The 25,348-nt window shown below is 46.6% G+C and overlaps 1 protein-coding gene across 9 annotated transcripts in view; it reads right to left on the minus strand.

The window, feature by feature from the left end:
- HIC2 (HIC ZBTB transcriptional repressor 2) overlaps positions 1-25,348 on the minus strand; it is a 97,972-nt gene that overhangs the window by 33,358 nt on the left and 39,266 nt on the right. For 8 of the 9 annotated variants that reach the window (XM_077309214.1, XM_077309213.1, XM_077309220.1 and 5 more), the window contains exon 2: positions 3,548-3,596. The exons of the other annotated variant lie outside the window; for it this stretch is intronic. The gene's annotated coding sequence lies outside the window, so the exon portion shown is untranslated. The remainder of the gene's footprint in view (positions 1-3,547; positions 3,597-25,348) is intronic. 9 annotated transcript variants of the gene reach the window in all.

Raw genomic sequence — 25,348 nt, forward strand, 5'->3', positions numbered from 1 at the left:
GGCACCTGCACAAATCTCACAAAGGGGGTCTTTTCATTTTTTAAGTAGCATATTCACCGCTGTTGCTGAGGCTACAGGGAGGTCAAACTGGTTTGCCCACTGTGACAAAGTTGGGATGCGGCCGCAAATACGTTTAGGGTTGACTTTTTAGCACTGCTCAGTTTTCGGGACCTAATCAGAGAAGCAGCTTCTAGCAAGCTTATTAGTTAGTCTCTTGCAGGGTGGGGGAGAAAAACAAGTAAACTGCGATGGGGCTGAGTTACATTTGCGTGGAGTATTTGAGGGGCAGATTCATAAGCATTTTAGACGGAGTATGCAGGACTGAGACGACCGGAAGGATTTAAACACACACGAGCTCCTGTAGTTTTGTGTTTTTGTATAAAATAATCCATACATTCGCTCTTACAAACATTTGTTTCAATAGAGGAGGGCAGGGAGCAGTTCCTGTGGACAGCAGAGGAGAGGATCCACAGCGATGGGTTTAAGCTACGTGCAGAATGGTACCAGCTAGATAAATTTGTTGAATGTTTATCGGGTGATATGAACATCTACACCCAATGATGGGCCTCGGGTGGGCGTGTCCACAGCTCTGCTTCCCAACCATATTCTGCACAATCTCACCAGTTCTGGAGTTTCTTGAAGCCTGAAGAATGTTTCAGGGATTTCTCAATGATAAAAAAGTAATTAATTTTTTTATCATTTATTAATTGGACTTGTATATTGCTGCTCCCAGCAAGCTGGCTCACGGCGGTTCACAAAAAAGACACAATGTACGAGTCACATCTAAGACATAGCCTAAAACGATCCCCAATAATCTTAAAAACAATCCTCAACATCATAAAAAGGCAGAGGGGGGGACCAGATCATACACCCTGGGATTATCACCCGGCCCTAACCAAATGCTTGGTGGAAGAGCTCCATTTTGCACGCCCTGCGGAACACAAGGAGTCCCAAGACAAGGAGTCTCACTCAGGAGCTCATTCCACCAGGTATGGGTCAGGACCGAAGGTCACCCAAGCTGGCTGCATGGGGAGGAGAAGCGGGGAATCAAACCCGGCTCGCCAGATTAGAAGCTGCCACTCTTAACCACCACACCAAGCTGGCTCTTGTACATCAAGCCTTGTCTATCCAAGTGCAGGAGAAGCAAAAGATAACCCCAAGCAGAAACTAAACCACCCCATCTTTCAAGACCGCCTACGCTCATCCTTCTTCACTGGCTCCTGGCTGACCCTTCCCCATGATTTACACGTCCAATACACACATTAGGGGAAAAGGAAGATGAGCCATACAAAACTTTCCATTCTGTATCACTGCAATCAAGAGGGAGGCAGAGAGAGAGAGACAGAGAAAGACCGTCCCATCTTCCATTTCCTTAGGCCAGCCAACAGGGTCGGGAAGAGGTTATGGGAAAATATGAAACATGTGTCTCTTGGATAGAAAGATGTAGCACATAGCTCTCGGCAGGAAATGTACAGGAAAAAAAAAAGCCCAAGAGGAGGAGATGCATCAACTCTCCCAAAAAGATTCCCAAGGCAGCAGATGCTAAATAACATCTCACGTTATCTGTGCCACATCCGTGCTCATCACCTTAACCACTGGGCCACGCATCAACTCGCTGGCTTTGAGAGTGTTCCCTCGCTAACTGTAAATGCTTTTTCCATGTAGAAAGGTCATACAGAGTTTGCACTTGGATCTATGGCACGGCAGTGGGTGACACTGGGATTTGAACCCAATTTTTTGCCTGGGGAAGAAGGAAAAGGAGGAATGTCTTTAGAACAGCAATTCCCCCCCCAAAAAAAGAGGGCTAGTCTGAATAATGAAAAATGTCCTGAGCTGTTCCCTCCCCACCACCATATTGCTGATTTCTGTTCCAACCTATGAACAGAGTGTAGCCTAGGAAGGAAGCCAGATAGAACGTTATCAGCTAAGCAGGGCAAAGGAAAACAGCATGAAATAAAAGCTCTAGTTTGGCCTCACTTGGGAGTGCTGTGTTCAGTTTTGGGCACCACAGTTGAGGAGGGATGTAGACAAACTGGAGCGTATCCAGAGGAAGGCAACAAAGATGGTGTGGGGTTTGGAGACCAAGATGTATGAGGAAAGGTTGGGGGAGCTTGGTCTGTTTAGCCTGGAGAGGAAATGACTGAGAGGGGATTGGATAACCCTGATTTAAAAGGCTGCCATATAGAGGATGGAGCAGAATTATTCTCTCTTGCCCCCGGTGGGACAGACCAGAACCAATGGGATGAAATTAAAGCAAAAGAAATTCTGTCTAAACATCCGGCAGAAGTTCCTGACAGTTAGAGCAGTTTCTCAGTGGAACAGGCTTCCTCGGGAGGTGGTGGGTTCTCCATATTTGGAGATTTTTAAACAGAGGCTGGATAGCCATTTGATGGAGAGGCTGATTCTGTCAAGGTTCAAGGGGGTGGCAGGTTACAGTGGATGAGCGATGGGGTTGTGAGTGTCCTGCATAGTGCAGGGGGTTGGACTAGATGACCCAGGGGATCCCTTCCAACTCTATGATTCTATGAAAGCCTGGAGAAGATCTTTTCGTGACCTTCTTCTGGGTCTTCTAAGACGGTGGTCCCCAACCACCGGCCCGCAGCCTGGGCCCTGGCACTGGGCCGCGGCTCCTTGCCTCCACAGGGCCGTGCTGGGCCGCGCGTGTGCGTTTGCGTAATGCGCGGCCGCAAACGCGCATTCGCGCATGTGCGTTTGCAGCTGGATAACTGGCAGCAATTTTTAGACATACCCCATGAAGAGGAAGCATGCTTGTTCAGGCAGAGGTCTCAAACACAACACCTGGGGCTGCCACACACAGAATCAGGATTGGACCCTGACATTTCGCACCCAGGTTCCTAATGAAGCAGAGAACCATCCCCCAAACCTGCCCAAAGATATCCCGAATCGTCTCTCTCTCTCCCTCCCCCCCAAACCTTTGGACAACCAGTTGTCCCACCTGGAAAGATCTGAAAGCTGCTCATTTAAACAACGGGGAATGGAGAAAGGACACCCGTCACGGACGAACCTGTTCTTCTAGGCTACACTGAGAATGTGCATTATCACAAGCGATCCTTTGGCCTGGACGCCGCCATACTTGACTTTGACGCTCTGAACGGTAATAACATTACATGCCGTTTCCTTAATTGTATGCCGAATGCTTTCATCATGTCAAAAGTCAGCCTGCTAATGAAAGAACCATCTGTGCAGAAGTCACCAAGTTTTTGTTGGCCTTTGCAGCCCACTTCTGCTGTCACAGCCAACTGAAGTGTGGCTTTCTCAGTTCCTTTCTCTACAGATGCAAAAACGAGGCCTGCTTTTCCATGTGGTGCCTGGTGAGGCGATTTGCAGTGTGGCGGAACGGTGGGCAGGGTGCGTTTGGACCAACAGAACAGGATCCCTCCCCTGAACAGCAACGCTCTGTTTAAGGACGAGGCGTCTACAAGGATGCCAGAAGGTGAGTGATTTTGAATATAGTCATTTGGGGTATGCAAATCGCAGAAACGGCCTTAGAATTTATGTAGGACCAATTTGTAAAAAGGTTTCTTACCTCAGATACCGACAGGGGGAGTTCGCCCTGGGGCAACATGCAACATTACCTGTGGGAAATGGAAAAACAAACAGTCAGTATTCAATTCCGCTATTCATGAAGAAATGAATTACTACTATACCTTATTATTATTATTATTATTATTATTATTATTATTATTATTATTAGTAGTAGTAGTAGTAGTAGTAGTAGTATTTCAATGTATTACCCGCCACACCCAAATGGCTTGTGGCAGCTTACAGTAGTCTGAATAAAATACCCAGTAAAACTCCCATTAATACCCCAGACATAAACCCCCCCCCCATAAATCCATAACCACAAATCAAAAGAGCGAAATGGCAGAAAAAAACAGTTCAAACCACAATCCATTCCGCCCACTAGAAATCTCATAGAGGGAGGAGAGAAGAGGGGGGCAGATGGAACCCGTAGCCACCATCCATACACATCGCTTTATCCTGGAAGGGGGAGCCATGCAGATTTTCCTTGCCACGCCGGCCTGGTGGAAGAGCTGGTGGAAGAGCTCCGTTTTGCAGGCCCTGTGGAACGCCGGAAGCTCCCACAGTGTCCGCAGCTCCTCCGGGAGCTCATTCCACCAGGTAGAGGCCAGAACCAAAAAGGCCCTGGCCCTAATCGAGGCCAGGCGTGCTTCCCTGGGAGGGATTATCCCCCCCTCCCTAAGTATCACAAATACCCCCCACAAAAAAGATGGTTGGAGTAGTCTGTTCTCTTTCGCTTCGCCTAAACCAGAGGTGGCCAAACTGTGGCACTTCAGAAATCCATGGGCTACAATTCCCATGAGGCCCTGCCAGCTGGCAGGAGCACATGGGTACTGTAGTCCATTGACCATCTGGAGAATCACAGTTTGGCCACCCCTGGCCAAAACAATATGGCAATGTTTAAGATGCAATAAAGAGGACACGGCAAGGGATACCCACTAATTACGGCCCACTCCTCACCCACCTCCTTGGTCTTAATCGCCAAGCATTCCACCCCTGACTTCTGACTAGGAATCTGGCGGGCTGTTGCTTTTGTTGAATGAGTCAGCCTTGAGAAGGAGCCCAACGAACACATGTCATCCCCGTCCAAACACAGTTCTAGCTTAACAGGTTTGCAACCTGGCTTTGCTGGGCAAAGATGCGCCGGCTAGGTTTAGAAGGTATCTATTTCTGAATGCTTTTGGACCCAACCCAATGTAAATTAAAGCCCAGGTTTTAAAAGCCTTGGCAAACAGACATTGTTTGCAAAAGAAGCATGTTGAAACTCCATTTCGCTAATATGCCTTGAGCCCCCAAATGAGAGAGAGAGAGAGAGAGAGAGAGAGAGAGAGAGAAATAAGAGCGCTATTCCTTTGTGGCTTCAGATGCAATTCCTCCTTCCTTGCCCGCTCAAAACCTAAAAAAACACACCTGATTCCCAAAGAGTTACAGACTTTCCCAAGAACAAAACACACATGCAAATGCAAGTTCAGATTTTCCTCGCAAAAGATGCACAAGATGCAACCCCAGGACTGGCATTCTGCTGGTGTGTGTTTTGAAGCCCTGAGCTTGGTGCATGTAAGTATTTATTTCAATGCAAATATTTTATTATTCTGCCATGACCTGGACAGCCCAAACTAGCTTGGTCTGGTCAGATCCTGAAAGTTAAGCACGTTGGCCCGGCTAGTACTGAGATGGAACACTAGGCAGGGTTAGGCAACCGTAAACCACTTCTGAACATCTCTTTCCTTGAAACCCCTACAGCAGTGGTCAGCAACCTTTTTCAGGCTGCGGATCGGTGGCAGCAGGGTGGGCGATCACCTGGCCGCCCATGCAGCGCATGTGCGGCCCGCCCACGTATGTGCGACCAGGTCACGCATGCGTGTTTGCGCATGCGCATGGTGCAAACGTGCATGCACGACCAAGCATGTACGCATTTGCGGGAGTGCTGCACATGCGCATTTGCGGGCGCACATGGCGCAAACACGCATGCACGGCCCGGTGGTTGGGGACCACCGCCCTACAGGGTCACCATAAGTCAGTTGTGACTCGACAGAACTCTCCACTACCATAGCTTTCTACTGTAGAGCAGGGGTGGTCAAAATGTGGCTCTCCATATGTCCATGGACTACAACTCCCATGAGCCCCAGCAGGAAACTAATAATCGATACCAACAAAAGCTTTACCCCAACTTCCAAAAATACACGCAGCGCAGAAGACAACTGAAACACAATAACAATTTGGCTCATTTCTAGCATTCTGAGCCATTTCCTCCCACCCTATAAACCAACTGTGAGATACGCCTGGAATGGAGTCATATTTTCAAAAACCCTTAAAACATATCCCTCTGTCTCAAGTTCAAGGAAGCATTAAGCATCCATTTGCCAAATGCAACAGTGTTACACTTTTCTTTAAAAACTCCAAAAGCCCAACAGCCTCCTCTCTTGGAAAGCAGGGAAAAAAAGAAAAGAAAAGAGAAAAAAACATCTGCAGAGTATCAAATCCAAACTACAGAAATTGAAATGGATTTTGGCAACAGGACGTGGGTTAGGAGAACTTGTTTCAGAGCTTCCACGCAGATCTTTGTTCACCTCTTATATATTTATTTATTAAATGTATTGACCGCTACTCCTGGTTTATAGCAAGACCCGATAAAACAGAAATAACAATAAAATTCCATCCCTGGCAGCCTAGTCCCCTGAGCCTCCGGAAAGGGGGGTAAATAAATTAAATAAATAATTCCCTCGCACTCACCAACCCACAACCTGCAAACTCCCACCCCAACGATATCTGTCAGGGGGGGACCGGGAAAGGGGGGAGATTCACCTAATGCATGTTCATACGGCCATCTCACATCTATCTCTGATATAAACATAACTCTTTTCTGTACCGATTATACAAAATGTTCCTATCCCAAGTTAGATTATTGGTTTGTCTACCTCAGCATTGTCTAGTCCAGATTTTTTTCAACCTTTTGACCATGAAGGAGCCTCTGAAATAATCTTTCAGGCTTTGAGGAGCCCTGGAAGTGATATCAGATGACCACGCCTCCCTGACACACACCCCGGAAGTGGTGTGTCACCAGAAGTGACATCACCACCCACGTTAACAGGCAGGATTGAGGAGGACTGAAGGGTGGGGTGACAGGAGACCATTTAAGGCGGGAATAAGTTTGCAGGCTTTAGATCGCACTGAAGTCCCTTCCACTCCCCAAACTCCAACCTCTCCGTCCTCCCCTCCCCTTCAAAAAATCTCGCAGTGAATACGAGCTAACGTCCTGTGCATAATATATTTAGAGTCTAACCCTTTAACTGTAGGAGTCTTAAGTGATTTACGGAGAGATTTCATGTCGTTGTTAATTTTGTTTTTAATCTCTTAAAATCTGTTTCCCTCTGCTTGCTCCCGAACGGCCCGTGGGCCATCATAAAGACCGACTCACTCCGGCGTTGCCCAACCTGGAGCTGGGAGCTCTACCCCAGCCGCTGGCATAAGGAAGCTTCCTTCCCTTCGACTCTTTCGCAACAGCTCTGCCCCGATCAACAAAGAACGTCCTCGAGACGGCTGAAATCGGACCAAAGGAAACCAGCCGCCCGGAGTCAAGTGGTCACTGTTTTGGTATTTATAACAGAGACGCCAGCTTGTACAAACACGGCCCTTTTGTACGCGCACGCTAAAAGCCAGGCTGCAGAGACCCAAGATGGGCTCCCGACTAATTCTCTGTTCGCCTATCCGCAGGCCAAGTCGTCTGGCCTCGCAGCTGCACTCAAGCCAAGCAAGCCCGCATTTTTCCACTGGTATGCCATCTGCTGTAGCCAGCATCAGACGCACGAGGCAGACATGGAGACCTCCCTGGATAACAGACCACAGGAAAGGCTGGTTTTTTTCCTGTCCTGGGAGTCCCACATTCAATATAGATTGTGCAGGGAGGAATGCACTGGGCAGGCACTTCTGATTCTATGCCGCAAACAAGACCCGAATGCAGCTTTGCAAGCACAAAGCGACAACTCAATTGACGGTCCTTGTTCCACAGGGGCCTTCTTCAAACAGGCAGTCATTACCTAAAACAGATATGAAGAATTTATACAGTCGCTCAGTTTTATTATTATTATTATTATTATTATTTATTTGATTTGTATGACCGCCGCTCTCGGAAACCGGCTCGCGGCGGTTCACAATATTTTAATACAAATACAATATATTAACCATTAAAAATTCCCCATTAAAACCCCATTAAAACCCCATTACCAATGGCCTCCCTCATGCCCTCTACCAAAGGAACTCTGACAGCTTATGAATTACCCAGAATTTTTTGTACTTTGCACTGCAACCCAGTGACATACATTTTGGGCATTTGGTTTGTGTCCTAAGAGTAAAGAATAAATGCACTTGTTTAAAACCCTCCTTAGCCTAAAATAACTGTTTCGGCATGCAATTATTATTTTCCAGATATTTTCTTTTAATTTCACAGCCCTCCCGCAAGTCGCCTGTGAATCGCTGTCACCCAGATCACACACTTCCGAGTGCAACATTCCGCAAACGTCCAACCCTGGACGGCATTTAAGATTTTTCACTTTCTCAATGCAGAATAATGTCAACAGGCAAACCAGTACACAACACTGCGTGATTGAGTGTGGACCTACTGACGCATTTACACTCATCGGCACCACTGTGTGTGCTGAACACGGATCATGGCAAGAGAGACCACAGCGAACCGCATTCTGCCTGCAGCAAAGACTAAATGTCCGGAGAAGCCGATGCATCATGTCAGAACACAGCTTTGACAGTTTTCCATTTTAAAACCTCAAACCTGTTTTTCCTTCAGATCTCATTTATATTACAATCTTTAAACTGGATAAATGTATAGATTAAGACACCCATCAGTGGCTCTTAGGCACAAGGTATAGATGGAACCCTGTATCTGGGTCAGTGACGTCCTTGGGATTTGGGGGTCCACAGTGTGTGGGGGGGCTTCTTGCCCTGCTGGTGAACCTCCTGATGGCGCCTGGGTTTTGGCCATTGTGTGACAAAGAAGGTTGGACTGGATGGGCAATTAGCCTGATCCAACATGGCTTCTTTTATACGAGAGCCAGTTTGGTGTAGTGGTTAGGAGTGCGGACTTCTAATCTGGCATGCCAGGTTCGATTCTGCACTCCCCCACATGCAGCCAGCTGGGTGACCTTGGGCTAGTCACAGCACTGATAAAACTGCTCTGACTGAGCAGTAATCTCAGGGCTCTCTCAGCTTCACCCACCTCACAGGGTGCCTATTGTGGGGAGAGGAAAGGGAAGGCGACTGTAAGCCGCTTTGAGCCTCCTTCGGGTAGGGGAAAGCGGCATATAAGAACCAACTCCTTCTTCTTCTTCTTCTTCTTCTTAAGTAAGCAGAATTTTTTTCATGATTGTTTGAAAATAAAAAGCATCAGCTAGGGATGGTGGTGAAGGAAGAGAAATTTTTATTTTCATTGCGCCGAAAGAGGTTCGGAACCGGTTAAAAAAGAACATCAGCCCTTTTAAATCCTGCCAGAATTAAGCCACTTGAGATGTCAGCTTTATTAAGAGCATCTTTTCAGTGCTTTGCAGATGAAATCACAACTCAGAAGGCCCCAGACTGTACAAAAATTATCGATCCTCCTTTGCTGTGCATGTTGCAGGTAGAAAACAAGAGCATCAGAACAGAAAAGACGCTGGGAGACCAAGCAAAATCCTCACCATCTTTTAAAATGCCAGTCAGGTGGCTGACAAGGGGCTTAGAAGCTTTCATTCTCTTTCCTGTCCCGTGTTGCCTGGCAAAGCAAAACAATCCTGCCTTCATTATTAGTCCTCGAAGGTAGAAAAACACGGGCAAAACAATCTGCCTTTCTTTTGCCTTTTGAGAATCAATAACGGGAAAGCAACTGGCTTCAAATCAGCAAAAAACTCAGAATACTCCCCCTTCTGTCCAACGACCCTGCAGCGGCCTAACCCAAACAAGCATTTCAAAGAAGGACCCAATCACAGACCTAACAAAGTGGGTTCTTGATAGATTATGCTCCAATAAACATGCTAAGTTTTCAAAGTGACTTGAGGGGAAGGGGCTGTGGCTCAGTGCTTGACAAGCAGAAGGTCCCAGGTTCAATCCCCGGCATCTCCCGTTAAAAGGACCAGGTGAAATGAAAGACTGGAAGATGCTGCTGACCTGAGCAGACAATACTGGCTTCAAAGAACTGCCTAAAGTGAGAAGCCTCTGCCATGAGACCCTGGAGAGATGCTGCCAGTATGGGTAGACAAAATTGCCCTTGATGGACCAACCATCTGATTCTGTATAAGGCAGCTTCGTGTGTGTGTTCAAGATGTCATGAGACCCTTATTGGGTCTACAGAAGATTAAAGATGTCTCCGTATCTCCTGGTCTCTCTTAACCTTCAGCACAATGGGAGAGTGGTCTAACACAGCATGTGTTTGGGGAGGGGGAGCAAAACCATGACTACATAAAGAAACACAACCCTTGAATATGGAACACACGCTAATCTCAAGTACTTCCAGTGTCTAATACAGGGTTTCATGAAACCCTGGGGTTTCTGGATGGCCCCGGAGGGCTTTCCTGAATGGGTGGGAGTTAATATATATATAGGCCTGGAGGGGGTGGGAAGGGGAGGGGCCCCAGGTGGACGTGTCCCCAGCTCTGCTTCCCAACCCTATTCTGCACAATTGTGCCACTTCTGGGGTTTCTTAAAGCCTCGAGATTGTTTCAGGGGTTTCTCAATGGTGAGAAAGGCTGGTCTAATACGTTAGGCTGTGTTTACTCCACACACAAAAATGCCGAATTGACCACCAAAGAACTTAGCATCCCAAATACAGAAGTAAGGTTGTTTAGGGAGATGTTTTGTAGTGGGACAAAGCTCCGTTCCTCCCTCTCTTCATTGTTGAAGAGTCATGCCCACAAAGGGAAAGTAGTATGGAGTTAACTTGGTGAGTGGGATGCAAAAGTCAGAGTAAGTTAGAAGGGGGCTTCTGAGAACCTACAAAGAGGTTGAGAGCTACCGCTTTTACAGAAAAATATGCGATCATAGAGATCCATGCAGATCACTTGGGAATGTCCCCAAATTTTGAGAAGGTGCTCATTTAGATTTTTAAAATCCCTGCCTGTAATATGGGCCCTCCCTGCTGGGGACATAACTGCAGTCCCTTCTGAACCACTCTAATGAAATCTGATATTATTGCTGCTGTTAAGACTGTCACCTCTTTTGACATCGACAGCATATACGCAGCTTTTAAAAGACAGAAAACTAATCTGGGGAAACCAGCAAAAAGCTCAACGCCAAAACCAAACCCCAAATAGCTGACAAAGTGACACACTATGTACATGCAAAATCCAATGTTATATAATTATACAGGGAAAAGCGGATTTCCTTTTTATCCTGTGTCGATTGCAAAGAAGGGATCTAGCACATGGTGGCAGAAGAAAAGTGTTTGGGGAGGGGGGGGAACTATTCTTGAATATATGACACAAGCTCATTTCAAATACTTCCAAGTGTCTAAACACAGGGTTTTGTGAAACCCTGGGGTTTCGGGATGGCCCTGGAAGGGTTTCTTGAATGGGTGGGAGTTAATTGAATTTTAATACATTTTTAAAATGTTACACATTTATTGGGTGATAGGACCAACTGTACATCATTTTCAAGGCAAGAGAGGTTCAGAGGTTGTTTGCCTGTCTCTGCAACAGAAGACCTAGCATTCCTTTCTGGTCTCTCATACTGACCACGGTTGACCCCACTTACCTTCTGAGAACTGGTAAGTTCAGCCTAGCCAGGGCCATCCAGGTCAGGACATCGGGCACATGTCTAAGTTGAAAACATGTCTTGCCACTCCATGGATCCATTCCACTAGCTGTCACACTTTCCCCAGCACAAGCAGACCACCCTATCAATTCTTGTAAAAGGAGAGGACTCCTCAAGGCAGAAGGAAAAGCTACCACGGGTAGAACAGACCCTGTAACTTTGCGATATAAAACGGAGATTGTTTTAGAGAACCTCATCAGAGTGGTTCAGAAGCCACATATGACCATGTTCCATGCTACCTGTGGCTCTTTGAGCACTGATCCTCAATGTGGTATCTACCCTACATTTCAGAAAAGTGGGCAAGGCCAAGCCGCCTCCTCTGCCCGGTAACCTGAACAGATAATGTATACTAGCTAAGGTGATGCATTTCTTATGACTTAGTTTTTATACTTTTGTTGCATGGTTTTTTTATTTTTGTCTTTAGAAGAAGAAGAAGAGTTGGTTCTTATATGCCGCTTTTCCCTACCCGAAGGAGGCTCAAAGCGGCTTACAGTCGCCTTCCCATTCCTCTCCCCACAACAGACACCCTGTGGGGTGGGTGAGGCTGAGAGAGCCCTGATATCGCCGCTCAGTCAGAGCAGGCTGTGGCGAGCCCAAGGCCACCCAGCTGGCTGCACGTGGGGGAGCGCAGAATCGAACTCGGCATGCCAGATTAGAAGTCCGCACTCCTAACCACGACACCAAACTGGCTCTCTTTATAATTATGAACGGGGAGGGAGGGGGATTGGAGTCATTATTATTATTATTATTATTATTATTATTATTGGATTTATTAAGAAGGGGTTATATTTTATCGCCTGCCGCTGTTCGTTGGAAGGGATGTTTTATGGGTTTAACTGTGTTTTAATGTATTTATTGTTGAGAACCGCTGTGAGTCCATGCAAACAGCGGTGGCAAAAATCTATTTTTGATAGGTAGGTAGGTAGGTAGATAGACAGACACAGACAGACAAAATGTAGTTTTTATAGATATGATATTGTGTATGGTACTTACTTAGAAGAGGGGTGTCATACCACAATTTTAATTTGCTAATTTCCCCCCCTTATATTATGCTGGAATCTTACTGGTCAAGGACCGTACCAATAAAGTGTGTACAATGCCCTCATCGGAGTTGACTTTCACGTATGTTTCAAAAAAACACTGATAAAAGTAATGATAAGAAGTCGTCAAAAAGAAATGGAGTTTAAAAACCCCAAATCTTTTTAGTGTACTTAATAAATATTACATATAAAAGTAACAACAGATTGAAATGGGACTTGTGGTTGGCCGGGGCTCTCCTGAGATGTAGGCATCATGCCTGAGATGGAAGTATATGTGCTTCTTTGGTTGACAGTAATTGCAAACTGAACCACACTGATATAAATACTTGGTTCATTTGTTAGTTCTTGGTATATTCGATCAACCTTTGGAAATTCAGTTTCTCCTGCTGTGTCCCATGATGAATGTCACAAGCTTTTGTTGACCTGTACCAAAGAATGCTGCAAAAAACTCAAAATACTTCTTTAAAAAAGTGTAACTCTAGTCTAAAGCTTGTTTCCCCACACTAGTCTCCAAACAGATATACTGCTCTTTTCAAAAATGATGTTTCCCTCCATCACAAATGCCATTGCAAAAAACCATCCACTGTCAAATTTAAGACTTGCAATGAGGATACGATGGGTACAAAAGCCCTAGGGCAGGCTTTCTCAATCAGGGCTGTGAGAAACCCGGGGGTTTCTTGATGGCCCTGGAAGGGTTTCCTGAATGGGTGGGAGTTAATTAATGTTTTATATACTTTTAAAAAACGTGTTAAACATTTATTGGGTGATATGACCATACATGGTCATGTCGACCTGCCCCAATGATGGGCCTGGAGGGGGTGGGAAGGGCCCTGGGTGGGCGTGTCCACAGCTCTGCTTCTCAACCATATTCTGCACAATCTCACCACTTCAGAGCCTGAAGGGGTTTCTCAAGGGTAAAAATGTGGAGAAAGGCTGCCCTAAGGTGTGGGTTGGAGGGGCCGCGATTAAGAGAAGAAATTCAGTCCTACAGTACACTGGAGCACAGTGTTCAGATCCCAAACTATGAGAAAAAATAAATGCCCATTCATTCATAGGTTTCCCATAAACTGGAAGCAGCTTGAACGCATCTGACCTACGCAATACATAACAATTTGCCAACAGTTAGCTGCTCCTAAGAACTGGGGTACAATTTTTGAAAAAATAGTTCAAGACGATAATTCAACCCTCGATACAAGGTAGGGTGTATGTGTGTCTCCATCCAGCTTCCAGTTGTAGATTCAGGCTCCGCGTGCAGGAAAGATGTTTTACGAAAACACAAAATAATTGCAGGGAGAGGGATGGAGTCCAATACTAAATAGACTCCATTCCTCTCCCTGATTGCAAAAATTATATATTCAGACTGAGAACTTTAAACGGGCGGCGGTTCCCAGGACTGGTGACCACGGACGGTGTAGCACGAGCAGGGTGAGCATAAGTTGCCTGCTTTTTTCTGGCTCGCAACCAGAAATCGGGGATGCATTCCATGGACGCGGGCCAAAACATTAAGTTATTATATTCAAAAGACCATCTGAATCCCCCACCATCCCCGCAGCTCAAGCAAGGAGGGCTTGTGGCTCTCATTTCTGCCGTATATCAATTGCATCTCCAACCACATTTTCCGCCTTCTGAATAATAAAAGCTTAATAGTTTAGGAATCCCATACGCTCGATTGTTCAATTATTTCCAAAACCCCACTGCTGTTCCATTTCGGCTGACTCCTCTGAGCAACCACAACCATCCCATTTGTTTTGTTTTTTAAACAGAAAAATATACGGGGAGTTGAGAAACGTGCATCAGGAGGTCTCAGGAAGGCTTAAAAGTTTAAGAACGGGACTAGGGGAGGGGAAGAAAACAGATGATTTCCACCGTCACATGCAAAACATTTCCTGCGCGAACCAGCAGCTGCCAGCACACAGCTCTGTTTTACTGATCAGGAAGGGCGCAAAGGGAACTTGCAGAAGCCATAAACCGGCCTAACAAAAGGAGACCACACAGGATCCCGAGGCTCACAAAAGGGGGCTCGGCTCAATTATTTTGCTCTCATAAAAGCTCCCTGAATGCAGACCAAGAATTTACGCAAGCCTCACCATATGCAATTTTTCATCAGCACCCAAATTAGGCAGCCTTCTTGTAAAGTAAGCCTTCTTGGCAAGGCGTCAGGCCGCGGAAGCTAAGCCGTACATACGGCGCAATATTTACCAACAGAGCAGCTTGTGTCAAATGCTATGAAGCTCTGGTTATCCACAGTGGCACAGAGAAGGCATTTTAAAAAGCATCGCTTTAGCATGATGCTACCCACACGGGTCTCTGCAACCTAATAGTTATCCAAGGAGTTGGGAGCCACATACGTAAATCTTGCCTTCCTCATCTTATCCTCTGCACAGCTACCCTCTGAGATAGGCTAGTTCAGTGGTTCTCACCCTTCCTAATGCTGCCACCCTTTAAGGCCTATTATGCACGGCCGCCGAAACGGCGATTTCGGGTCACGTGGAAAACGCAGAGGGGGAAGGAGCGGAGCAAACCGCTACCAATGGTCTGACAGCTCCTCACCAACATGGCTACCCCCTCCGGCACTGTGCACAGAAGCACTTTAGCATGCATGCACACACGGCATGCCAGCCTTCACACTGCAGTCGACGGGAGTAGTTCTCAAGCTGGGGGTCGGGACCCCTTTGGGGGTCGAAGACCCTTTTCACAGGGGTCGCGGCAGGACAAGCAGCTTGGCCAGGGGGTGCCACTGCTGTTGCCGCTCTTCCTCCTGGACTCTATTTTTGTTCTTCCAAATCATTGTTTTTCGCTACTCGGTTCATAGCCAGCCCTTCTCTCCGAGGGGGTCCCAAAGTGGCTGAAATTGCTCCTCTTCCATTTCATCCACACAGCAGCCTTGCAGGGTAGATCAAGTTAGAGCATTCGTCTGTCTGGAGCAGCGGAAAAGAGCGAGATCGGCATGGTGGGACAAGAGGCAGAACTGAACTGAGAAACCCCGGGGGAAAAGCCAATTTATATACAATCATGAACAACAGATCTTCACGCCCTTGGTCAGTTTCGGTTTAATTTCTGTGAAAGAACCCTTGCAAAGTTTTAGGGTTGGGGGTCACCACAACATGAGGAACTGTATTAAGGGGTCACGGTGTTAGGAAGGTGGAGAACTACTGCTCTATGGGATCAAAAAGGACGTTTCCATAGATAGACATACTGGTTTGTCTTAATGTCTTAGCAGCTGCCATCCACCCAGTAATTACCTACAAAGAAACTTGGGACAGTCATGTAGAGGCAGAAACACTGGAGAAACCTGCTCCGAGGCTAACCCAGGTTTGCCTTTCTTTCATAGGGCCCTGTCTTTAAAACCATCACCGCATCCCTGGAGGGGATCTGTCCCTGCAGACAGAGGGGAGGGACCGGCTCTGGCGTTTAAACAGAAAGCTCAGAGAAACCTCCGAACAAAGAGGGCGAGACCCACCCATCAAGAGACCAGAGGGACAAAGGCCGAGAAGGCATTCCGAACACTTTTTTAAAGGTGCCACTCGACCCACACAAAAGCACAACAAAACACAATCAGAGTCCAGGGGCACCTTTAAGACCAACAAAGATTTATTCAAGGCGTGAGCTTCCGAGTGCAAGCCCTCTTCCTCAGACTATGAACTGACCATCATGGCAGTGGGAATATATATGCAAAAGGTAATCCAGTTAAATTAGTAAAATTAGTAAAAACACAATAGCAGACGCTGAAAGTTGTCAAGGATGGCATGTCGAGATCAGGCCGTCCAGACCTGAATGTATGATCTTCAACTACCAATGTTTTCAGTGGACCTAGTTAAAAAAATTTGTGGTTGCATCAAGGGAACCCTTAGAAAATGTTTGAAAGTAGTCAACTCTGCCGGGCGTAGCTGACTTGGGCACGTAAGTTGTGATCTGCAATTCTGACTAATTAAATAGTGGTATAGAAGAAGATCTGTGCAGGGAACAGGGGATTTCAAGAATTATCTATTAAATCTCTGACACTATACATGAGATCAGCCTTGCTCAACTTAAAAAAAACAAACCCTAAAACTGTGACAGTTGGGGGCTAATTCAACTTAGTCCAGATTGATGCTTCCACTGCGGAAAGGTGGGACCCATTCTGCAAATATCATCACAGCGTACAGATTTCTGCTAGGGATGCTTGCCAAGTTCCTCACAGGCTTTGGAGATCCAAATTAGCTGCTGTCGTTCTGCTCAGAACGCACCTCGGAAAAGATATTATAAGCTACAGAAAAGGTGCAAAATTGGGCAGCTAAAACGACTAAGGGGCTGGAACATGTTCCCTATGAAGGGAAGTTAAAGAGGTGAGGGCTCTTTAGCTTGGAGAAACCAGGACTGAGAGGTGACGTGATAGAGACGTACAGAAATAATGCCTGGGATAGAGATGGTGGAGAAAGGATTCATTTTCTCCCTTTCTCACAATGTACCTGAACTTGGAAGGTACTCAATGAAACTGATGAGCAGTAGGTTTAGAACAGATAAAAGGAAGAACTTCCTCTCCCAAAGAATAATCCACAAGGAATTCCATGTTCCAGGATGGGGTGGTGGCTACAAGCATATACGGCTTCAAGAGGGGGTTGGATAATGGAGCAGGGGTCATCGGCATCTATTAGCCCCAAGGTATAGATCAGCCTCTCTAAACTTTTTTATCATTGAGAAACCCCTGAAATATTTGTCAGGTTTCGAGAAACCCCAGAAGTGGTACGATCGTGCAGAATACGATTGGGAAGCAGAGCTGTGGACACGCCCACCTGGAGCCCCCTCCCCTTCCTACCCCCTCTAGACCCATCATTGGCCCTTTGGGAGGGAGGGTCACCATGATTATATCCGGTCCTATCACCCAATAAATGTTTAACAAATTGATTTAAATAATATATAAAAATGTAATGAATTCCTACCCAATTGGGAAACCCTTCCAGGGCCATCGAGAAACCCCAGGGTTTCATGAAACCTTGACTGAGAAAGCTTGGGATATATGGAGCATTTTGTCTCTGTATTCTTGGTCTTTGGGGAGTCACAGCAGGAGGGCTTCTGGAATTCTGGCCTCCCTGGTAAACCTCCTGAAAACATCTGGATTTTGTCCAATGTCAGACACCAGTGTTGGACTGGACAGACCACTGGCCTGATTCAACAGGGCTTCTCTTATGTTCTCACATTTTTTGAAGGGGAAGGGATCCCTCCGTGTCTTTTTATTTCTAAATTTAGTACAAAGAACTGCTGTTTCCTCTCTCTTCGTCCTAGGCTCCCCAGGGGACTGGAGCAAAACCTTTGTGTGAGCACGGACTTTGCAACCAATAGCCTAAAAATTTCTCCAAAGGCCGACAAAGAGAAAGATCAGACGGACCCGGCTTGAATGGCACTGAATGAAAAATGGGCAGAAGTGGCTGCAGCTCATCCCGATGGTAAATAAATGCATGCCTTTGCTGGCAGAGAGTTATTTGAAACAGTTTATCTTGCAAACTGCCTATAGAATATGCAGTTCCATATGTAATTCTTATTCATGCTCCCAATGCGCATGGGGGGAAACGTACGAGGTTTTCATTTACACTCTGGGCTTACTGTTTTCAGTTGCTGGAAGCTGTCATAAACCTCTATTTTTAAGCCCTATAACCTTTCGCCTGATTCAAGTGGGTAGCCGTGTGAGTCTGAAGTAACACAACCAATGGCACCTTTAAGGCCAACAAAGACTGAATTCAAGGCATGAGCTTTTCTGTGCACATCTGAGCAAGTGGGAATGCACACAAAAGCTCACACCTTGAATAAATCTTTGTTGGACTTAAACGGTGCCACTGGACTCCTTTCAACTGTTTTACAGAGAACTCATAACCAGAAAACGCAACTGTCTCAATCAGCAATCTCTCTCGAAAGCCATAAAAGCCCACCATGTCTAATAGACTAGACAACAGGAGGCAAGATTTTTGTCGGAGTGAATTACCGAGACACTAGGATAGACGGCAAATAATCCAGCAGCCCACAAATTCACAGAAATGACAGTAACAATGTGGATTTAAATCAGTCTTTTCCAACCTTTTGACTGCAGAGTAACACCTGAAAATTTCTGCAGACTTCAAGGTACCCCGGAAGAGATGTGAGCTGACCACACCTCCCTGCCCCACTCCTGAAAGTGACATGTCACTTGTCTCTTCCTCCAACTAGAGTAAAAATCAACAAAGGGAGGGAGGGAGGGAGGGAGGGAGGGAGGAAGGAAGGAAGGAAGGAAGGAAGGAAGGAAGGAAGGAAGGAAGGAAGGAAGGAAGGAAGAGGGAGGGAGGGAGGGAGGGAGGAAGGAAGGAAGAGGGAGGGAGGGAGGGAGGGAGGGAGGAAGGAAGGAAGGAAGGAAGGAAGGAAGGAAGGAAGGAAGGAAGGAAGGAAGGAAGAGGGAAGGAGGAGGCAGGCAGACAGGCAGTCAGGAAGGAAGGAGGGAGAGAGGGGGGGAGGGAGGTCGTTTTCTAATTTATCCTACAATTACTTACAATTACTAGTCCAGATCAACCGATAAAAATGTGCCATTAGGCTGACCACCACCAACGCACAGTCGTCGGCCATCGCGACTTCACCACGGGAAAAAACGCATCCCTCCAGCCCAGCCTTTCTCATCCTTTTTACCAATGAAAACCCCCTGAAACATTCTTCAGGTTTCAAGAAACCCCGGAAGTGATGTCAGCAGGCCACACCTCCCTGCCACGCCCTTGGAAGTCATTGTTATACTAGGCCCCCTTCCAGGCCCATTACTGGCCATTTTGAGTGGGGAACTGGTCGACATAAACCATTTTTTTTCCTCTTATTACCTGATTTTTAAAAAATGTAAAATATATTAAAAATCAATTGACCCCCACCCCCTCTGAGAAACCCTCCCGGGGCTGTTGAGAAACCCAAGGGTTTCACAAAGCCCCTGTTGAGAAAACTTGCTTCCGCCAGCTGCACGCTACGGTTCACAGCCAGGGTTCAGGCACTAGGTTACCCTTTCTGTCCCCGGCTCCGATGTAGGAGAGGCAATGTGTTGGGGTGGGGAGGAGAAAAAAAACTCATCCAGGTGGTAGGCGGTGGCGGCGGCCACCGCTCAGACCCCCTGCACAAAAGGCAGGCATGAGGACACATTTTTGCCTGATTGCATAGCTGTCTCTGCTGCCCATCTAATCTACTTAGAAAACTGGTTATGAAGGATATGGCTCAGACATACAAGCAAGGCTTGCAAGGGGGCTGGGTGGGAGAGGAGCACCGCAGCTGCAAGAGATAAAAGAGGCAGAGGCAATTTCCCAAGGGTTGCAACACTCCTTCTCTCCCCCCCCCCCGTCTGCCCCCAAGGGTGGGTACCACGAGATTCTTCGGAGTCAGCAATAAGGGCACGGCAGGAGTAGAAGCCTCTTTCCCCATCTCGAATACCCACACCCCAAACGGGGGCACCGGCACCGGGGAAAGCGACCAAAGCTGCCGGGAAAGAAGAATGAGGGGAGGAGGGTGGTGAAATCCTTGTGCTAGTTCCTGTCTGCCCTATCGCTGCATTTAGACACCTGGATGGGGCAGAGGTGGGGAGGAGAGACTTTTAAGGAGATTTTAATCTTCCCTATACCGGTGCAGCGCCCAAGTTTTCACTCTGTTTTGTTTCTGAAAGCGATTGAGCAGTTTTCAGGGCTTGTTCCGCAACCGTGCCTCCTGCCAGACCCTTTAACAAAGCGAATGCTGGCAGGGGTTCATGGGAATTGTAGTCCATGGACGTCTGGAGGACCACAGGTTGACTACCCCTGCTTTAACAAAGTCGAAGAAATAAAAGAAAGGTGCAAGGAGTGTGTGTGTGGGGGGGGAGAGTGTTGGTTCTCCCACACACACGGCGTTCAGGAGCACAGCTGTGGTCACCCTCAACCTGGCAGCATCAGAGTCCCACAGGGAGCAATAGGGTTAGTTCTGATACACATGTCTGGGGGTGGGGTCCAACTTCTATGACTCAGTTTGCATTCAGCATCAGAGCAAATTCACATGAGACGCAACTCATCTCGTGGTGCAGGTTTCTATTCAAAGAACACCCAAAGCAGCTTACAATCTGGTTTACACCCACGGATCATTTTTGAATTTCTCATTCCTGGAAATCCCTGTTTCGGTTCCTTTTTTTTTCTTTGTGCATAACTTAGGATCCTTCAGGTTATTTGGTTCCTTGCGCTGAATTTTCACTGTAAGTTGCTGCATATCTATCAGCAATATTGCATATCTATCAGCACTGTCAAGTATATGCATATGATATAAATAGATGGGACTATGTACGAATAAATAAATACTGTATAAATTGTGTGTTGAGAGCGTACGGATTCATGCACCTAGAAGAGGATTTCACCTTGCTTCCGGTTATCCCGATAAAACTGTCCCACATCAGGAGGGACGTTTTGTTTTTCACCATTGGAGATTTTTTTTTTCCCCGCCATCACTTATGGTGACTTCATGCAGGGGTGGTCGAACTGCGACTCCCCAGATGTCTCATTTCATCCTGCTGCCAAGGGCTCATGGGAATTGCACTCCAAGGACATCTGGAGGGCCACCCCTGCGGTTTTCAAGGTGAGAGATGAACACAGGTAGTCTGCCATGACCTTGCCTCTGTTCAACAACTCTAGAGCTCCTTGGTGGTCTACCAACCAAGAACGAGGGAAGCTTAGCTTCTGAGCTCTGATGAGATCAGGTGAGCTTGGGCTACCCAGGTCAGGGATGAGAGAGAAATAGTCATCTATTATTTCCCCTCTCATTGTTAAAATCAGATTTTGTGGATGAAGATTTAGTTTAGTGATACACTGCTTAGCAAACTAGCTGATCCCCCCCCCATCCCACTTGCCCACGGTGATGTCTGAGTTAGCAAGACGCCATTTGGTAGGTCCAGTTGTGGTTCTCCAGCTCCATTTGAAAATGACCTAACTTTCAGTTTTCTTCCCGTCTTCTTTTACTCTGCCTTTATTTGTTTTCTATACATTTTGTATCACGCTGGCAGACCCAAACCAAAAGAAGAAATACGTGGGGTGGAAAAGGAATTGCATATTCCCATACAGATGTGAATTACCTTCAGCTATACCTCTTTATCAAAGAGCCTCTTGTGGCGCAGAGTGGTAAGGCAGCAGACATGTAGTCTGAAAGCTCTGCCCATGAGGCTGGGAGTTCAATCCCAGCAGCTGGCTCAAGGTCGACTCAGCCTTCCATCCTTCCGAGGTCGGTAAAATGAGTACCCAGCTTGCTGGGGGGTAAACGTTAATGACTGGGGAAGGCACTGGCAAACCACCCCGTATTGAGTCTGCCATGAAAACGCTAGAGGGCGTCACCCCAAGGGTCAGGCATGACCCGGTGCTTGCACAGGGGATACCTTTACCTTTACCTCTTATCTCATTTCATCCTGCCCTAGGTTTTACTTCTTGCTTATCTAACGTGAGCCAGGAGTGTCTCACACCCATTCTGAGCAAACCAACACTAACCCCTTTGGATCGCATCCTCCCCTAACAGCATATATAAATCAGCCAGATGAACGTACACTTGGTGCATCTGATGAAGTCAGTTCTGATGCCAGAGCTGCCTCCAGTACCCGCTTTGTGATGTTTTCAAGGTGTTGCTGGAGTCATGTTTTATTAATGCACACTTCCTATATTCCCTTACAAGGCCACCAATTCATTAGCTCCATTTCAAACAAAAGGTGACTCATGACGCTCTCGGATTCTACATTCCAGCATTTCACAACCCTTTGTTTGGTTACAAGAAAACCTCCTCTTGGTCACCTCTTATTCCAGGGGTAGTCAAACTGCGGCCCTCCAGATGTCCATGGACTACAATTCCCAGGAGCCCCCTGCCAGCATTCGCTGGCAGGGGGCTCCTGGGAATTGTAGTCCATGGACATCTGGAGGGCCGCAGTTTGACTACCCCTGTCTTATGCCATTTAAGACAAAGGAGGACAGCAGAGAAAGAAACTCTGGGGTCTGACCTTCCCTCCGACTGTTCCGGGACACACCTTAAGAGCTTCTGCAATCCCCATGCTTGAGCAATGTTCACATTTATTCCGTTTTAGAAAGAGGGAGTTTATTTGAAATATCCAGTTGTTAATAGGGTGCGTAATGACCTTAAGAAACCAGCTGCTAATCTATAGAGAACCCCCCCCCTCTTTGTACAGATAACAAAGCACAGATGTTTCCGGAAACATGGGGTTCAGAGAAGGGGAGGTTAAAGGCAAAAATTAAAGGCCCCAAGATCTCAAAAGATTGCTTTGATTTTAGCTGTCATTTGATGTTGCTGGATATATCTTGCCTCATGTTGACTTTTTTTTTTGTAAGAGTAAGACAGGGAACCGAGGCTAGTACAAGAGAAAAGATTTCTACTCCCTCAGAAATACTGGCAGACACCCTACTATTTATTATTTATTAATCGTGTTACACTACATGGCATTTCACAGAGCACAGGAAAATGTATCAGCAAATACAAATAACAGCTTATGGGTTGAAAGTGGAAACACAAATCTGACGAAAACGCAGCAGGAGTTACAGTCAGCTGTTAGAGATGGGTTATTTAAGAGGAGGTAAGGTTTGGACAAAATCCAAGGTCTTTATCCTGAGTTTCTGATTTAGAGACATGAAGATCCAAGAAAAAAAACTCAGAAATTTTCAGGGAAAGAGTCCTCTCTCTGAAGACTTTTTAAAAAAGCTTCCCAATGAAAAAAACTGGGAAACTGGGGGAACACTGAAAAAAATCCTTAGAAATATGAACCATGTGAACCGCCCTGAACCTCCACAGAGGGTGATATATAAATGGAATGAATGAATGAATGAATGAATGAATGAATGAATGAATGAATGAATGAATGAATGAATGAATGAATGAATGAATGGTTAAAATAAGGGTTTACAAATTTAACATCACACTACGGATGGAGCCGATAAAGCGTCCAAGTCTATACACATACAGAGTCTGGACCAACCCTATCAAGTGCACTGGTCCCACCCATATACGTCCATCATAGAGTGGATACAAACCCTGTGCATGCACAAACTTGTCTACTTAGCCATTGGCAAGTAGACAAATTTGTACATGAGCAGGGTCAGGATCCACTCTATGGAGGGCATGTATGGATATGTCCATACATTAAGGTGACCAGATTGTCCCACTTTTGGAGGGACATCTGGGGGCACCTGGCAAACTGTACTTATGTTGCAAGTAAAAATATATATATTACAATACTATTTTTGCATTCTATGCGTTCTATGAAAATTTTTGTTGCTCCATATAGACCACATTTTAAATCAAGAACACCCCCCGCCCCCGGTCAATGGTGTCCCGCTTTACCAATGTTAAAATCTGGTCACCTTACTATACATGTATGATGATGCTCAGAGAAAATAGAACAATCTTTGGCAACACATTTCACCTTCCAGGAGACCATAAAAGAATATAATGGTCTGTAAGTCCCTAAAACCCAACTGTAAGTCCCTAAAACCCATCCGGATCAAGGCAAAAAGCAGGATATAAATTAAAAAAGCACAAAGTAACAGTAAGTCAAACAATTCAGAAAGCATAAAATAACAGTGTCAAGCGTTTTATGAATAATTTTATTAGTATAATAATACATTATTATTATTATAATTATTATTATTGTTGTTGTTTTTATTATGCCTCTTCTGCTGTCCGTCTATAAAAGTTCTTTGAATAGCTCTGAATAGCAGAAAAGGGCATTTAAAGGGCAGCTCTGGTACCCGAGATACTTTAATCCAGGGGTAGTCAAACTGCGGCCCTCCAGATGTCCATGGACTACAATTCCCAGGAGCCCCGACCAGCAAACGCTGGCAGGGGCTCCTGGGAATTGTAGTCCATGGACATCTGGAGGGCCGCAGTTTGACTACCCCTAATCAAATCCTGAAAAAGCTTCGCCGCCACCAAACCACAGCCCCATTCAACACCTTCAACACCAACCACGCTTCAGTTCCTAGCGTGTTGCTTTAACAAGATACTACAAAATACACAGCAAGGATCTCCACTGTCACCACTTCACCTGTAAAGGTAGTAAGGCAGGTGCCGAAAGGCTGATTCACGTCATATACCAAGCCTGCCAAGAACTCGGGGGGGGGGGGGGGGGGGGAGGACGGCTCCCTGCACCCTTATTAGCACACTGGCTCTTAATGTCTGCCTGTCAACACTTGTGTGAACAGTGAGCTAAAAAGCTAATGAGGAGGCCTGTTTGGAGAAAAGGTGAGAAGGAAAACAGCAGGAAAACATGAGACCGAATGGCAGGACAAGGAGGAGAATCGTTATTTCTCCCCTTCCACAAGGAAGTACAGAGCCAGGTGTAGTGTAGTGTTATGTTGTTGTCGTTTGGATTTTTATTTCCCACCATTCCCGGGAACTAGCTCATGGCGGGTTACAATAGTAGTCCATAAACACTAACGCCCCAATGAAACCCCATTAAAATATTCAATACAAGACGTAAAAATACAAAAAAAGGAAACATCCTTACCATTGTTCCCTATAATATTTTGGAAAACCCCCTGTGGGCGGAGCGCTGTCCAGGGATACCAACGGTATCCATCCTGTGATTGGGCCCATACGGGCCAATCCGGCTGTGCCAAGACTGGATAGGGCCAGCCATGAGGCATGCAGCCAACCTTGTGGCCAAACGCTACCTCGCCGCCAAGGACGCCACTCCTCCACTGCCTTGCCCTTGCCCCAGCTAGCAGCCTGCCCACCTCTGGACATCTCGTCCCAGCTGCCAGCGCCTGCCCAGCCCTCTGCTCCACCCAGCTGCTGGTCGCTGCCGCAGTAGCAGGGAGGCGGTAGCCGAGGAAGTGATGAGGACTCAGCAGGCAGGGAGGCATCGGGGAGGTGGCACCAGCGCTGCCAAGGAACTCACAGGCAGCTGGCAAGTGCTGCGGCGGAAGAACGGGGAAGCACCAGCGGTGGCAGCGAGCCTGGCACTGCCGCCGCACACACGCTCCAGCAGTGGTGGT

The sequence above is a fragment of the Paroedura picta genome, chromosome 13, assembly GCF_049243985.1.
Source record: "Paroedura picta isolate Pp20150507F chromosome 13, Ppicta_v3.0, whole genome shotgun sequence".
Classification (NCBI taxonomy): Eukaryota; Metazoa; Chordata; class Lepidosauria; order Squamata; family Gekkonidae; genus Paroedura; species Paroedura picta.